Below are 16308 nucleotides of genomic sequence, written 5' to 3'. Positions count from 1 at the left end.
GAAATATTGTTAAATACGAGCTTTAAATTTTTGGATTCTAGTGAATAAATTTAAGAAAAATCAAACTCTTGGATCATAACATCCTTATTTTTATCTAATGGGTATTAGATGTAATCTCTACAGTAGTTTCTAACTATAACATTTTATGATGAACTTCTGTTTATGCCATGTGTTTATGCCACAGATGATAATCATATTAATGATTTCCAAAAGATGTTAATAGTGATACTTATATTTTCTTACACTGTATGTTAGGCTAAAATCTGAAATGAAGTTGTTTGTAAAATTTTTTGTTGAAAATATTTTAAGATACAAATTTTTCACAATATTATTCTTGCAGATGATTTGATAGATAACCTTTTATATATGTAGATCTTTCTCACTTTTACCTAGATAACTTCTAAAATTTGTGATTCATATGTATTTGTCTGAAGAATTGTACATTTTTAAAAATATTTAGTTTGCATTTACCTTTAGATTCAACTATGCAGTTTCTATATTTGTGATCCTATGATACTGAGAAAATACAGAATATGTGCTTATGCATTAAAATACTTGTAATAGCAAATATTAGGACATCTCAAATTTTCATCAATAGAACACTTACTAAATATACAATATTATACCTAACAATCATTAAAAGGAATGAGAGGTGTCCATCCTGCTATTGCATTATAAGAATGATTCTTCATGTTGAGCTTTATGATGATGGAATAAATTGTCAATGTGTATATTATTCAATCCCCTAAACATCACTAAAGTGTAATAAGTAGATATTTTCTTCCTCTTGGTGTTATGCTGAATCTTCATTCCCAATCCCATAACTACTAAAGTCTCCAAGAAAATGAGTGAGGATTTTTCTGACAATATGACAACAGATCAGAAACAAATCTCATAATTTTAAAGGTATTTAATTTTTTTGTAAAGAACAAGAATATAACTGAATTTTGCTAATTTGGGATTTTTAGTCCTTTATTTTTCTGAAATTGGTAATTGAACCAATGGACATCTTACCACTGAGCTACATCCCCAGCCCTTTTTATTTTTTTTTATTTTGAGATGCGGTCTTTTTTTTTTTTTTTTTTTTTTTTTTAGAGAGAGGGGGAGAGAGAGAGAGAGAATTTTTTTTTTTTTTAAAGAGAGAGTGAGAGAGGAGAGAGAGAGAAGAGAATTTTTAATATTTATTTTTAGTTCTCGGCGGACACAACATCTTTGTTGGTATGTGGTGCTGAGGATCGAACCCGGGCCGCACGCATGCCAGGCGAGTGCGCTACCGCTTGAGCCACACCCCCAGCCCCGAGATGCGGTCTTGCTGAGTTGCTTGGAACCTCACTAATTTCCTGAGGTTGACCTCAAACTTGTGATCCTTTTGCATCAGGCTCTCTAGTCACAGGCATGTACTGTCATGCCCAGTTAATTTGGGATTTAAAAAAAAAATTAGATGGAACCATGATTTTTAGGAAGTAATGGGATGAGTGGAGAGAAATTGTTAAATGTCAGAAGATTGTCAATAGGTAACCAAGGAATTCTATAGGATAAATAATGTGATTTATTTGAAAGATAACTGACCTGATGATAGGGGAGGGAAGACAGCCATATATTTAAAAAAGCTAAATTCTGTGGGACTTCCTTGTTGGTATACTCATTTTAAAATATATTCAAAGAATATATTTTAATCTGACTTATAAATTACACATATATACATGTATTAGAACAGCATAGGGTGCTCTATAAATATGTATGATTTTTATGTTTTTATGTATCACTTAAGTTACAATAGTAAAAATATTTTTAAAATTCAATGAGTTAATCAGAACTTTTAGATTTGAGTGAGTTATAGGATTATATTTTATTTTGTTAATTTATACAGTAAGTTATAGTTTATTTGTTGTAATGATATTTTGGTTAGGTTTATTAAGGAAAACTTGAGAGTTGTAGGTAGTTGAAACAATATGGTATCTGAGATTTGCTTTACCAACAAGTGTGGACAAAAGAATAGATGAAACTAAGTTAACAAATTGTTGAAAACTATCAAAATTGGGTAATGGTGCATGGAAGTAGGAGGAACTCATGGAGTTAGAGTTTCATGAAATAAAATATTCTATTTTGTGTGTTTTTGAAGATTTTCATAAACAATTAAAATAATTGAAAAAAGTACCAATAATATAACAATTTCAGTTATATTTGGTTGCCAGTCATAATGAAGCCCAAAGAATGATTTACAAATCTGAAGTCTTAACTAAATGTATGTGCTTTGGGACAAAACTTAACCTCTTTAAATTTTAAATCTTCTTTACAAACTAATAATAATGCTATGTAGTTTGTTCACGTACTTTAAAGAATAAAAGTGGCATAAGAAATTCTGTTAATTTCCTGAGTCAATTTCAAGGTATGGGTTGCTTGTTTGAAAGCTTAATAGAATGTCTAATGTTAACCAATGAATCCTATGAAATTAACTGGGTAAAATGAAATCCTTGGACATTGAATAAGATGACTTTTCTGCAAATGAATGTTATTAAAAATATGGTAAAATATCAAACAATGCATATCCTAAATATGAATTTAGGTTTTGGTTTTTGAATACTTAATCTTTCAATATCTGTTACACAGTGAGCTAGAATATGATTGTATTTCTATATAGGCTTTTCCCACTATTACCTTCATAGTGGAAGAAGCTGATGGTAAATATACATTTTGATAATATGCCAGTGAAGCATCATAATTGATCAAATGAGTTAAAAGGAAAGATGGAACAAATTAAAAAAAAAAAAGTCTCTCTATTCTTACCTTGGCTCCCTTTACTGCCAGGGGTAGATTGTATATGACCATGAGCATTCACTAGTTTGTGATCCAAATGGTTGAGAATTCATTGGTGGTTATTAAGGGATGGGGGTAAACGAAATGGGGAGATGTTGATCCAAGGACACAAACATTCAGTTATTAAATTGACAAGTTCTGGGCATATAACATACACTATGGGTGATGGTGGGTATGTTAATTAATTTGATTGTTACAATCATTGCATAATATGTATGTATATAATTCTTATTGTATATTCTCAACATATTCAATCTTTGTCATTTAAGTATTTTAAAATTAAAAAAAATAAAAATAAGCTGATGGTCAGAGTGAACAAATTGTGCTGTATTCTATATGAAAATATAATGATATAACTTGCACAGGAAAAAAAAAGTTTTGACACATATAACAACATGGACAAACTGCAAAATAATTACGCTACATGAATAGAGCCAGACGAAAAGAGTAAATTCTGTGAGATTCCTTTTGTAGAAAAATTTAAAAATGAAAACTAAACTCCAGTGACAGAAAGCAAAGCAGTGGTTGCTAGGATTATGAAAGAGGGCATGAAGATGCTACAAACAGACAACATAATGAGGAAATGTGAGAGGATTGACTTTGTTGATTATCTTGATTCTGTATACTTGTGTCAAAATTTATTAAATGGTGTGCCTTAAATATATATAGTGTATTTGCATAGCCATTAAATCTTGATAAGCATGTTTAGAAAAAAGGAAAAAAAATAAGTCAATGGGAAGGGAAATTGAATGCCTGTAATGAGCCAGGCTCTTTTCCTAGATGATTTCAAGTAAATCTCATAACTCTTAGGGAAAATGGTACTTCCAATATCCATTCCAAATAAACAAACTGAAAGTTAATATCAAAAGACTGGAGGCACTTTGGAGTCTGATATATCCAAATTAAAATTTCAGCTACACCATGGTGACCTTGGAAGGTGATCTTTCCAAGTGTCTTTGTCCTCATTTGTAAAATGGCAAGGATTACTTATCTGTCTCAAATCATCCTAACTGAAATTGTGACACAGACACATTTATATGCAAAGTGACTTTCCCAGTTACTTAGAATACAGTAGGAACTCACCATGATTTGGCTATGTCCCATGAAATTTTTGACAGTTTTAATACCTTGTTAAAGAGTGTCTTGCCATTAGTTAAATGGTCCTTAGTTTCTGAATACTTAATCATTATTATAGATTATTTAAAATATATTTTGATTTAGATTTCACTGTGTAAATTCTGTCTATCATTTTAAATGGTGATTTACCAGTATTAAATATTCAAAAATTAATTAAGATACTTTGCTTATATTAGGTAGTACATTTCTTTTTTTGTTAAAATCCATGCAATTCTAAAAGTGCAAAACTATATTTTCAAATATTCAAATTACTACAACATATTTGAAATAATAATATCCCTGAGAAAGAATAAGTTTCTGTTTTAAATACCTTAAAAAGTTACCACCCCAAATCATTATTTTCAAAAGGTAACTGAAGTGTTTCTATGCATTACATTTGATCTTTACCATTTGCAGATGATTTACTTATTTGAAAATATATATCATTATTTAGTGTTCTTTGGGGAAAAGAATATAATGGTCATTTGGATGATAGAGTGAGGAAATCTTACATTGTGTTTTTGTTGTTTATTTTGGATATTGCATCTAAAAACACATAGAGCATTATCTCTTGGTATATGTCCAAATGCAAATGGGGAAGTAATGGCCCAATGATATCAATTAGGAATTAATTAGGTAGTTGCTAAATTATTTTGAGTTTGATGAACAAGCATTACGAAAATTCTTCAGTGAGTTAGGAACTCCTTCTGCGCCTATTAATTAAGAAGGTAATTTTAGTTATTAATTTTTAATGGATAATAGCACAGCAGAGCAGAGATGAAACCCTAGTGGTTTTGCTAATATGAATGGTAATGTACAAAGAATTGCAACACTCACACAGGGAAAATTGTACCAATCAGCTGTAAGTTTCTACAAGCTCTGATATGTCTCAGTCAGAAAGAGTCTGTACAAGGTGTTTTTAATCTGATTGGACAAAGCTCTGAAATGTATGCCACTTAATTTGGGAGATACAACATAGAGGTTAGAAATGTAGATACTGCAAGTAGACAAATCTGATTTACAAAATATATTGTGTAATATGGAACAAATAATCCAATCTCTTAGCTTCCATTTCTTCATCAGCAAGTGGGGAAATAGTCAGGTCTAGCTCATGTATTTTTTAAAAATTTTTATTGTTCGTTGTTCAAAACATTACATAGTTATTGACATATCATATTTCACACTTTGATTCAAGTGGGTTATGAACTCCAATTTTTACCCTGTATACAGATGTATTTTTTTGAGAATTAATAAGTGAAAGCATATTAGAATATTCAGTCTCATGTGTAGCATATGATGTCTTGTACTGATTTTAAAAATATGCATGATAAAATATAATCAGCTAAGGATTAATAAGAATCTGATCCTGACAATTTTATTATTCTTTCCAGCCTCTGTTGAAAATCTAACCATGTTTTTAGATACTCATGCTATTATATTGTAAGAATAAAATGCAATCTCACATATATTTAAATTTGATCACTATTTATTAACAAACTTATAACATTATTGCATAAAAAATAAAATAATAGCCTGATAAATAACCTTTATTGAGTCTAGGTAGCAATTCAATAAGGTAAATCAGATTTCTTTCACATTTGAGAAAATTGGTACTTTGAGTGACAAGGGATTTCAGGCAATAGATGAACCAGCTGGACTCAAAGTGTTTTTTGACTGAGGTTTTGTGTTTAATCATTATGATTCTCTGGACTAATAAAATTAATTCATGTAGAACTTTAAAATCAGAAGTACACTTGAAGCTTTTGTTTCAAAGTGATTCTTTTTGCTAGTAACTTTTTCAGTTACAAAAATCACTTAATTATGTTTGTCTTTGATTCCAGACAAGAAGCTGAAATTAAGTTATATTGATTCATCGAAGCACCTACATTACGCAGAGCACTGATCGAGACACTTAGTTCTGTTTTTGCTTTAAATTATAATTTATAAGCACTTTGGATTATCTCATTTAATCCTCATAAAAATTTTTTCAGGAAGTACTATTCTCATTGAAGATGCAGGAATATAGACTCAGAAAAGCATCAGAAAAGCATTGTTATTTGTCCATGATTATAGAGCATACATTTTTTTAAATTATCTTTTGTGACTGCTACCTACTTACCGATTCTGCTATAGAAATCTCTCTATGATGTTGAGTTACTAGAAGGAGCAGTTGTATTAGATTAGCCATTTTTTAACTAAAGAGTGTATTTTTTTCATAGTACTATAGTAAAGTTGCCATTGTGACACAAATTTTTGTCATTTTCGTGGGTTTCATCGGTTGATTTTGTTACTCTTTATTTTTGTTTTAAAGAGGTTAGAGTACCCGTTATCTGCTTGATTGCCATTAGATGGCAATCTTGTTCTAATGATGATAACAGTAACCCTACCATGAATCTGTACTCAGTTTTATGGTTTACAAGGTATTTCAAATACCGTTATCTCGTCAAATTATCACAGTAACTCTCTGAAATAGGTGTTAATATATCCCAGGTATAGTGGAGGAAGCAAATATTCTTTGGCTAAAAAAACCATTTAGCCAATTTTAACTCAGATCTTAACATTACATGACAGGTTCTCTTCATTCTTTTCAGACCTTGGTGCATCTAATTTTATCTACAATTCTAATATATTGGGTTATATATTTTCCAAGGTCACTGAAAATCATAGTTATATATTAGAAGAAGAGAAGTTGTTCTAATGATGTAGTCTTGCTGACTCTGGTTAAAAAGTATGGACTGTTCGCTGAAAAGCAAGGGGAAAGGAGAAAGGCTTTGAAAAGTTGACAAAGTCATAAAGCAGAACAGTGTGGGGTCATTTAATACAGAAACAAAAACATCTCTATCCATATCAGCAGGGAAGGAGGTTTTACTATGTGGCAGTGTATGACTCTATTGATTCTTAAAAGTTCTTATGATAGCTCTGAATCATCAAGAATAAATAACTTCTGCAAACTGGTAAAATGGAAAACTATAAAATTTCCTTTGGAGATATATCTATCTAAATTTTGATTTTAATATATTAAATGGGAAAAATTCTCCTTCATAAATGTTAGCTTTCCACAAAGTATCATTTTGTAAGGAGGGTTCAGACAGCAAAAATTTATATAGACTTTAGATTAGTTTTTATATGCTCTACTTTCCCCCATATTCATTCCCCAAGTTCTTGCAGACAACACAAGGCTAGCCATGTGAAAGAGGTTGCTAATTCCCATCCTCAAAAAGCAGTCAGGTATGCTCTACTGATGGAAAGTACCAGGATCATTTTACTTAAACACAAGACTATACAATTGCCAGAATTATTTTTCAGGATAAATAATTTAAAGTTGTAACAGTTTTAGCTTATTTTCTATTGTTGCTTGACCAATTCACTAAATGAACAATTAATTCATTAATTTGACACTTTGTTTCCAATTCAAATTTCAAAATTATCACCTGCTTTAAGATGGTAATATTTACCTGGGTGCAGGATTTTCATTACTCAGTTAACTGTGCTAACTGGCGTACTTTTTTGACCAAATGATGTCATAATGGGAAGAGAATTTGGGAAGTAAAAGGCTCTCTCCTGCTTTTGTTCTTTATGAGTATTGTTTTAAATGCTTTGTTCAAGGTCATACAGTTAGTTTATAATAGGAGGTGATTCTTAAATAAGAAATTCACCAACTCCATTTAAAAAACAAAATGACAATTAGTGATTTTACTATTATTTTTTGTAGTGGTTGCCAGCAGAGTAAATCATTTGTATTTGCTGATATAAAAGTACCTACAGCTATTTCTCCTTTCAGCCTTTGCTATATTTTAAGAGGAATGCTTTAGCACAATGAAAGCTTTCATAGAGAACAGCTTTCAAAATATAGTCAACTAGAGTTGAAAAAGGTTTATACATTTTAACATAATTTGATATTTATTAAGTGAAAAAAATTTTAATGAAGTCATAGTATTTACTTGTAGCCTGCTGTTCTAGTAAACTCTTGTGCTGCACAAAAGGGCAGTCAATGGCCCAAGTTCATCAGAGGACACAGTCAAAAGATTTCTTTCATTCAGCATGGTTTTTCTGGGGCAATTAGAAAGAAAATATGTGTCTCCATATAAAATTTTGTGGCCTCTTACAATTATGTGGTGACATCCCCATACAACTGCTTGAATAATGCCAGCAGCATCAGCTGTCACTATCAAAATGAGCAAGTAATTAAGAAAGCAAATGCTGGTATTTCTTCTGAAGAAACAGAATATTTATGCACTTAAAATTGTTCACCAATAAGAAAAATAACCACTTACATGAAACATAATTTCCATAATGCCTGAGGCATAAAAGGAAGGAATAATAATGAACATTCATACTATTACAACAAATTAAGTTGTAATTGTACACACTAAATACAATTGCAGACTTTCTATTCCTTTAATAGCATAATTTTATCAGGTGCTATAGAAGCATCTTGACCCTTTTACTTATTTTTTGATTCTACATCTTATTAAAAAATTCAAAAGTTTGCACTGCAATCTATTGGTTATCTCTTATCAAACCACCTTTTCTATACCCATGCATTTTGGTGAGCTATGATAATTGAAATAAGATAAAGATTGGTCTGGAGAGTGGAATGTAAGTAAATCTGATTGATGCCATGATATTAGTCTCAAATACTAAGTTCCAACCTTTCGATGAGACAGTGTTCAGTTTATTGTTTAGTGAGATGAAAGGAAGATGCTAGCACTGCTGAACTCTGGTACGTTTTTGGAAGTGAAAGAACAAGGTAGAATGTATTGTAGAATTTGAAAATGACTTAAGGCAAGTCCTTTAATTTGGGGGCTTGACTGAGATTAGGCAAGGATCTTGTTTTAACAGTTTATGGTTGTGGGACTGGTGGGAGCAACAAGGTGATGATTTTAACATGAAGGGTTTAATGTTCCTAGGGCATGCATTGTTGATACTTTCTATTGAGGAACTTAAAGGTTCTTGGGGAAAGTCCTGTAATGAAAATTAATGATTTGGAATAGTTAATTTATGCCAAAGACAGTGAAATAGAAATGTAATGTTCATGTGAGAGTCAACTCTTTGGCTGCAGTGATTTTAGCCCTGGGTCTTCCCACTGAGGGAAGCAGAATAAAACTTTTTTTTTTTTTAATTATTTTATTGTTGGTTGTTCAAAACATTACATAGTTCTTATTATACCATATTTCACAGATTGATTCAAGTGGGTTATGAACTCCCATTTTTACCCCGTATACAGATTGCTGTGTCACATCAGTTACATTTCCATTGATTTACAAATTGCCTTTCTAGTGACTGATGTATTCTGCTGTCTATCCCATTCTCCACTGTCCCCTCACCCCTCCCCTCCCCTCCCCTCCCCTTCTCTCTCTCCATCCCCTCTACTATAAATCGTTTCTTCCACTTATATAATTTTTCTCCTACTCCTCCTTTCCTCTTATATGTAATTGTGTATAACCCTGAGGCTCACCTTCCAGTTCCATGCAATTTCCCTTAACTCTCACTTTCCCTCCCGCCTATCATCCCTGTTTAATGTTATTCTTCTTCTCCAGCTCTTCGTAAATGGCAGCATGGATATGGCAGATGCTCACTCCCATTTGAGTGGTCAAAATGACCTATGAAGTTTCTGGGGTAGTTATCTTAAACATCCCTAAAAGTCAGTCTTCTCTCTGTCAAATGACCCTATATGGGGTAGCAGCTGAGTCACATCATTTATGACACTTGTGATCCATTATATACCAATCACAAAACACTAATAATAGAAGGATTATGTATGATCAGGACTTGTGTCTACTTCTCAGCCAGTACCAGGAAAGCTAGATTAAACCAGACAATAGACCCCAGTGCTACATGGAAGAGCCCACAAAACCAGATATGGGCTTCTTAACTAAACTAAACCTCTTCCTGATAGTTTGTGTTGGGCAGGATTCCTCCTGTGAGATCACAGAAACATCTTCAACCTAGGACTGAATGGATTGTCTGAAAAAGGTTTAGATGAAAAGAATAAGTCACTCCTAGATTAATGTGTTCTAACATTTTTTCCCCAAGTATAGAATATTCTCAGCACCTCAAAATGACAGTTATATAGGAACATTTTCTCAGTGATAAGTTGAATCATCTTATCATTGTAAATTAATCTACCTTTTAAGGTGATGATTTGGGAAGTATCCTTTGTTTCACTCTCTGTGAGATTTTTATCTACATATTAAACATCACTGATGTGCACTGGAAGATGTGGACCATTTTGTATCTTGGCACCAAGAGTAATTTGTGCCTACTCCTCATGTACAACACTCAAAGATCAGAAAATTTTTGAAACATGTATTGTTTGTGGTAAAATATTTTAGTGAAAATGGAAATAGAAGTCATAACCAATTTTACCAGGTAGTTGTTTTTGATAATATATTTCAATGAACTGAAGATTCACATTTTACTATCCTTGATTTGATCTCTTTTTTTTAAGATGCCAGCAATTTTATTTATTACTGAAGGCTAACAGCTTATAATCAAGGAAGGAACTACTATCTAAAGATATGAAAAAGCCTAATCAAATGAGGTAGTAGAAGGGACTTTAGAGATGAAGCCACACATTCAAAGAAATTAAATTTTAGAGATAACAATTGACTCGCTAGAAATTATACAAAGAAATTAAATTTTAGAGTTAACAATTGACACGCTAAAAATTTTACAAGTTAATTTGTTTTAAGTGCAACAACTCCTTGCATTTATATAATACTTTGGCTTACAAAGTAAATAATTCACATATTACTCTTACTAGCCATGGACTCTGGCCAGTAGTCTTTTGTTTGTGGAATCTTCTGAGGCCTAAGTAGGCCCTTTTAGGTAACATACATGACCTCTGTAGTCTTATAAGTTTGCAAAACCTGTTAACTATTATAAAAGCTAATAATCAATAATATTAATCAGAAAGGAGCAAACCCAGTGCCTCACACGTGCTAGGCAAGTACTCTACCACTTATTTCACTTACCATAATTTTATTTATAGAGTACAGCTTTCAACCTAATAGCTTATATCATTGACAACTACTTTGACTGAAATGCCTATAGATTTGAAAATGATTGCTTTTATTTGATTCTTTTGCAACCACAAAAAAATTTGTAGAACAATATATTTATTGAATAAAAATTTAAAACTTATACCACCAGATAAAGGAAGTCAGTCAACCCATGATGATCTAACAAAGGTGATTTAGCATTGATTGGCAGAATTATTTTAAATAACTACACAATATGTGTATCTTGAAAGTAAAACTATCTTAGACCAAATATATACATTTGTAATGCAATACATATTATATATAATGTATATATAATATCATATATACCACATAAGAAAATAGGATTCTTAGAGAATAGTAGGAGTGAAATATTAACACATATATTTTTGCCTCAGACCCTTCCATTTAGAAAACCCAGAAAAGCCCCCATTTCTGATTAGAAACCCTTAATAGGATCATTTTTGCTTTTTGTCTCATTTTTATAAGCAAAATATGTTTAATCTTTAGTAAATAAGTATCCAGTATGATACCCATATTTGTCCATATGTATGCATTGCTTATATAGCACATTTTTTGATGCCTATTCCTGCATTTATATGTGCATAATTTTGTCCTAGTCTTACATACTATAGTCTTTATTATCATGATATATAAAAGATAGTCTACTGGAAGCCAGGCATGTTGGTGCACGGCTGTAATCCCAGTGGCTCAGGAGGCTGAGGGAGGAGGATCATGAGTTCACAGCCGGCCTCAGCAACTTTGAGGCACTAAGCACTCACTGAGACTCTGTCTCTAAATAAAATACAAAATAGGGCTGGGGACATGGCTCAGTGGTCAAGTGCCCCTGAGTTCTATCCCTGATAGCCCCCACCCCCCAAAAAAAACCCCACAAATAAACAAAAAAAAATCTACTGGAGATGAGTTTCTTGTACTAAGAATTACATTATTTTCTGATATTGCCCATTTATGTATTTATTTTTGGTACTAAGATTGAACCCAGGGTCACTTAACCACTGAGCCATATCCTAATATCTTTTACATCTTTGAGACAGGGTCTCCCTAAGTTGCTTAGGGTCTCTACAAAGTGCTGAGGATGGCCTTGCACTTGTGATCTTCCTACCTCAGCCTTTCGAGCCTCTGTAATTACAGGTGTTTGCCACTGCACCTGTCTGATACATATGCTACATTTTTAATCCTCTGTGGAACTAGGAAAGGCAATTTTTCGACTATCACTTAGAAATATTTTCTCTAAAGTTAACTCACAGTTCAGTCTTTCTCCTTAGGTAGATATGTGTATTTAATAACCTGCTAGCAATTTCATCTGATATCAGTTATACACATTAGATTTAATTCCTCTGAAATTAACCTATTCTACCTGTCTGTAGCTTTGTTTTTGCTCTTCATGTTTCCTTTTTTTGGGGGGTGAATATCATCAACATTGGTGCAGACCACAAAACTTGAAATCAGGTGTCAACCAGTTTGAACTGATTCTACTTTTAAGCTATTATTGGCTCTGTATCATCATTTTTCTCTAATTCAGTGGATTTCACACTTCTTTTAGCAGTTGAACATTTTATACAACAAGTTGTTGTTTTAGGGCCCTTTCTATGGCTCCAGGGTTCATTAATGCCCTTTTTGTTTTTTATCCCCATTGTCATCTTTGATGCAAAATTCAGACCTTTCTTAGTTTTTAATCTCCTACCCCACCCAACAAAATGTCTCTGTTGACTAAAACCTTGCATGGTTAACAGTGACTTACTTTCAAATTTTGCAATTATGGGAAGGATCAATTTAGAGCAGGAGGAGCACAGCAGTTGAAAATTCACAGAGGTGTGAGAGAGGATGTAAAATATTCAACAGTTTCATTTTATACTTCATTTTATACATTCTCCTGGATTTCCAAGTTTTCTCTTCTATAGCCATATTCTTCTCCAAATTCTAGCCAGTTTGTCCTTTTTCTTTCATAATTCAAATACAGCAAATCCCTAGGCTACTTTGAGTTCCAAGGCCATGGTCTCCATCTTCAAAACGATTTAGTAGAGCATTTTCTTAACAAAACCAAGACTTTCTAAATTTGGCTCTCATAATAGCTGCCAGAGGAATACTCTAGTCTCTCTCTCCTTACATTATACCTGCCTCTTGTTTTATCTCTAGTTAAATCTCCTCTAATCCATTCTCCATTTTCTCTCACAAGGTGTGCTAACACAAAAACCTGAATTTGGTCACTGACCTATTTAAAAGTCAATATCCCCCATTATCTTCATTATAAAGTCCAATTTCATTAGCAGCCTGTACAAAGATCTGAAGGTTCAGTGCTTATCACTTCTACATATTCAACTTGACTTCTAGCAAATATTTAATGAAAGTTTACTGTGAGCCTGAGGATTGTAGTAGCAAACATGAGCCAGATAGCATACATTCTAATGCAGATTTCTGGTTTTAAACATTTGTTAATGTTTAAATTTGGTGATGAAGAAAGACCTTCCTGGGAAGTAGTGTTTAAGCTTTTACATGAAGGATAGATGGGTTTTGGATAAGGTGATGTAGACAGAGAGATGGTTTAGCAAATTGGAAACCACAGAGGAAAGTTAAGTGTCACACACTGGTGAACTTAAAGCAAGGCCAACACTCTTTCACAGTACAAAGAATGGGTGGTGTTAAAGGAATGACTTTAACGCACCGCTTTCTCTCTCACCTATGAGACACTGGGAGTTCTGTTTTCTTAGTCTGGAATGCCCCCTCCTTTTTAATTAAGTATCAATGTTCAACTGCTAAAAGAAGTGTGAAAACCACTGACCTATTTGAAGAATTAATATTTGGCGATTAATGGAATACTAAGCGATGATAATGAAGACTAAATAAAGATATTGTATTTGGGAGAAGAAATATTTCTGTAGACTTCAGTGTATGGGACAGGCTGTATGGGAGGTCCTACTTCAACTACTGAAATAAAGCACAATAAAGCCTTGTGGGGAGAAGTTCTATGAACAAGGATCAATAGAAGGGAAATATTGAAGAATGAAATATCTAAGTATAACTGAAAAATAAGTTAGAAAAAACTTTCAAAAGGCAAAGGATTTATGGGGATTATACACAAAAAAATTTAAACTTATAGTCCAATATCTTTTTCTTTTTACTTCATGTGCTTTTAAATATAATTGAGCATCCCTAATTAGAAAATCTGAAATTTGAAATGCTCTGAAATATGAATGGATCTTTGAATTAGAGATGCTCAGCCAGTAAAGTCTACATTAATATTTCAACATCAAAAAACTCTGAAATCTGAAATTAGTCTGGTCTCAACCATTTTGTTTTTTGTTTGTTTTTTGTGGTGCTGGGGATTGAACCCAGGGCCTTGTACTTGCAAGGCAAGTGCTTTACAATTGATCTATATCCCCAGCATTTTGAATAAAGGATACATATATTAAAAACAGATTATGGGACATCTTTCCATCTTCTAAAGTCTTTTTAATTTCTTTCTTTACTGTTCTATAGTTTTCATTGTAGAAGTCTTTTACCCCTTTTGTTAGATTGATTCCCATGTATTTTACTTGAGGTTGTTTATTTTTTTTTTTTTTTTTGAGGCTATTGTGAATGGGGTAGTTTTCCCAATTTCTCTTTCAGTAGATTCTATTTTTGTGCCAATACCATGCTGTTTTTGTTAATATTGCTCTGTAGTATAGTTTAAGGTCCGGTAATGTGATGCCTCTTTTTCACTCTTCTTGCTAAGGATTGCTTAGGATATTCTGGGTCTCTTATTTTCTCCAAATGAAATTCATGATTGCTTTTTCTAGTTCTATGAAGAATGTCATCAGGATTTTAATAGGAATTATGTTAAATCTGTATAACAATTTTGGTAGTTTGGCCATTTTGACAATATTAATTCTGCCTATCCAGGAGCATGGGATGTCTTTCCATCTTCTGAGGTCTTCTTCAATTCTTACATTAGGTAATAGTAATGAATCAGAATTGATTCATTAATCATAACAAATGTACCATATTATTATCAGATGGTAATAATAGGGAATGTTGTGTGTGTGTATGTTGTGTGTGTGTGTTTCGTGTGATGTAGGAACTCTAAGAATTATCTTCTGAATTTTGCTGAGAATTTTTAATTATTCTAAAAGTAAAGTATAATAAAAACTAATAGTGCTTTTAAAATATTGCTTTAGTGTTCAATTTTAAATAGATGAGTGTCTTAAATAAAATATTGATGAAAAATTTGTTAGTGCATTGCCATTGTGTAAGTCTTTTTTCTTTATATTTATTTTTAGTTGTAGTTGGACACAATACCTTTATTTTATTGTTATGTGTGTCTGAGGATTAAACCCAGTGCCTCACACACGCTAGGTGAGCACTCTACCCCTTGAGCCACAACCCCAGCCCCTACCATTGTATAAGTCTTTACATCATTGAATGATTACAGGATCATTAGCTTATATTCAAAGTGGTTTTGGTGGCATAGATCTGTTAAAAATTCATTATATGATGGGCATTTGCATGGGTAAGCTATATGCACATATAAAATGTAAAAAAAAAATCTTTAGGTAATCTTTATAATTATATATCACATGAGATTTAAAGGACTAAGGGTATATGTCTTAAGATTTCAGGAAAATATGATGCCATTTTAATTTATTTCAACAGTTGTAGAACAGTATTTGGGAAGAGGCTTGAAATAACAACTGTCATTTAGAAAATGTTGTCAGAAAACTATGTGTAGATTATATCAAATTGCTCTTGGTGTAGTGTCAGGGAGGGGAATTAGTTCAGATTAGTTTGTTTTAAGTGACACAAGTATATAAAGACCCTGGCTCAGAAAATGTAGAGTAGAAAGTTGATAATAAAGAAAAACAATATATCATGTTGATAAAAATTATGTGGCTTGTCAAAATTTAAGCAGCAATATTAGTCTTATATTTGGAAAATATATGGTTTGATGTATTTGTGTATCCATTTTAAGTTTTTAATTCTTTAGTTGGAAAAAAGGTAGAGTCACAGTAAAGAAACACTTTGTTGTTTTAGAATTATCATTCTATATGACACATCATTCCAATGGATATTATGCATTGATAAAGGTCTGTGCAAAATCTCATGAATAGTTCTTAAAATAAAACAAACCTGGTGTTTGCCTTTAAGGGGCCTAAGATGCAATTAGTAAGACAGGAGAATGAGTTAGTCATTAAAACAAAAACCAAACATCATTCTGTGAAAACATATAAAATGAATGAATTGATTCTGAAGACCAAGGATAGGTAAGAATCAGAGGAAATTTTCACTCTTCGTGAAAAAAAAATTGAAAGCTAATTGGAATATCCATGGAAAAAGAGGTATTTACAAAAAATGCAATCCAGGTCCTCAACAAATA

At 32.2% G+C, this 16308-nt stretch overlaps 1 protein-coding gene across 1 annotated transcript in view; it reads left to right on the top strand.

Annotated features, from left to right (window-relative positions):
- CCSER1 (coiled-coil serine rich protein 1) overlaps positions 1-16308 on the top strand; it is a 677753-nt gene that overhangs the window by 222557 nt on the left and 438888 nt on the right. The window lies entirely within an intron of this gene.

Source organism: Spermophilus citellus (genome assembly GCF_964194105.1).
Source record: "Spermophilus citellus genome assembly, chromosome: 8".
NCBI classification, from domain to species: Eukaryota; Metazoa; Chordata; class Mammalia; order Rodentia; family Sciuridae; genus Spermophilus; species Spermophilus citellus.
This window is presented reverse-complemented; position numbering and strand designations above follow the sequence as displayed.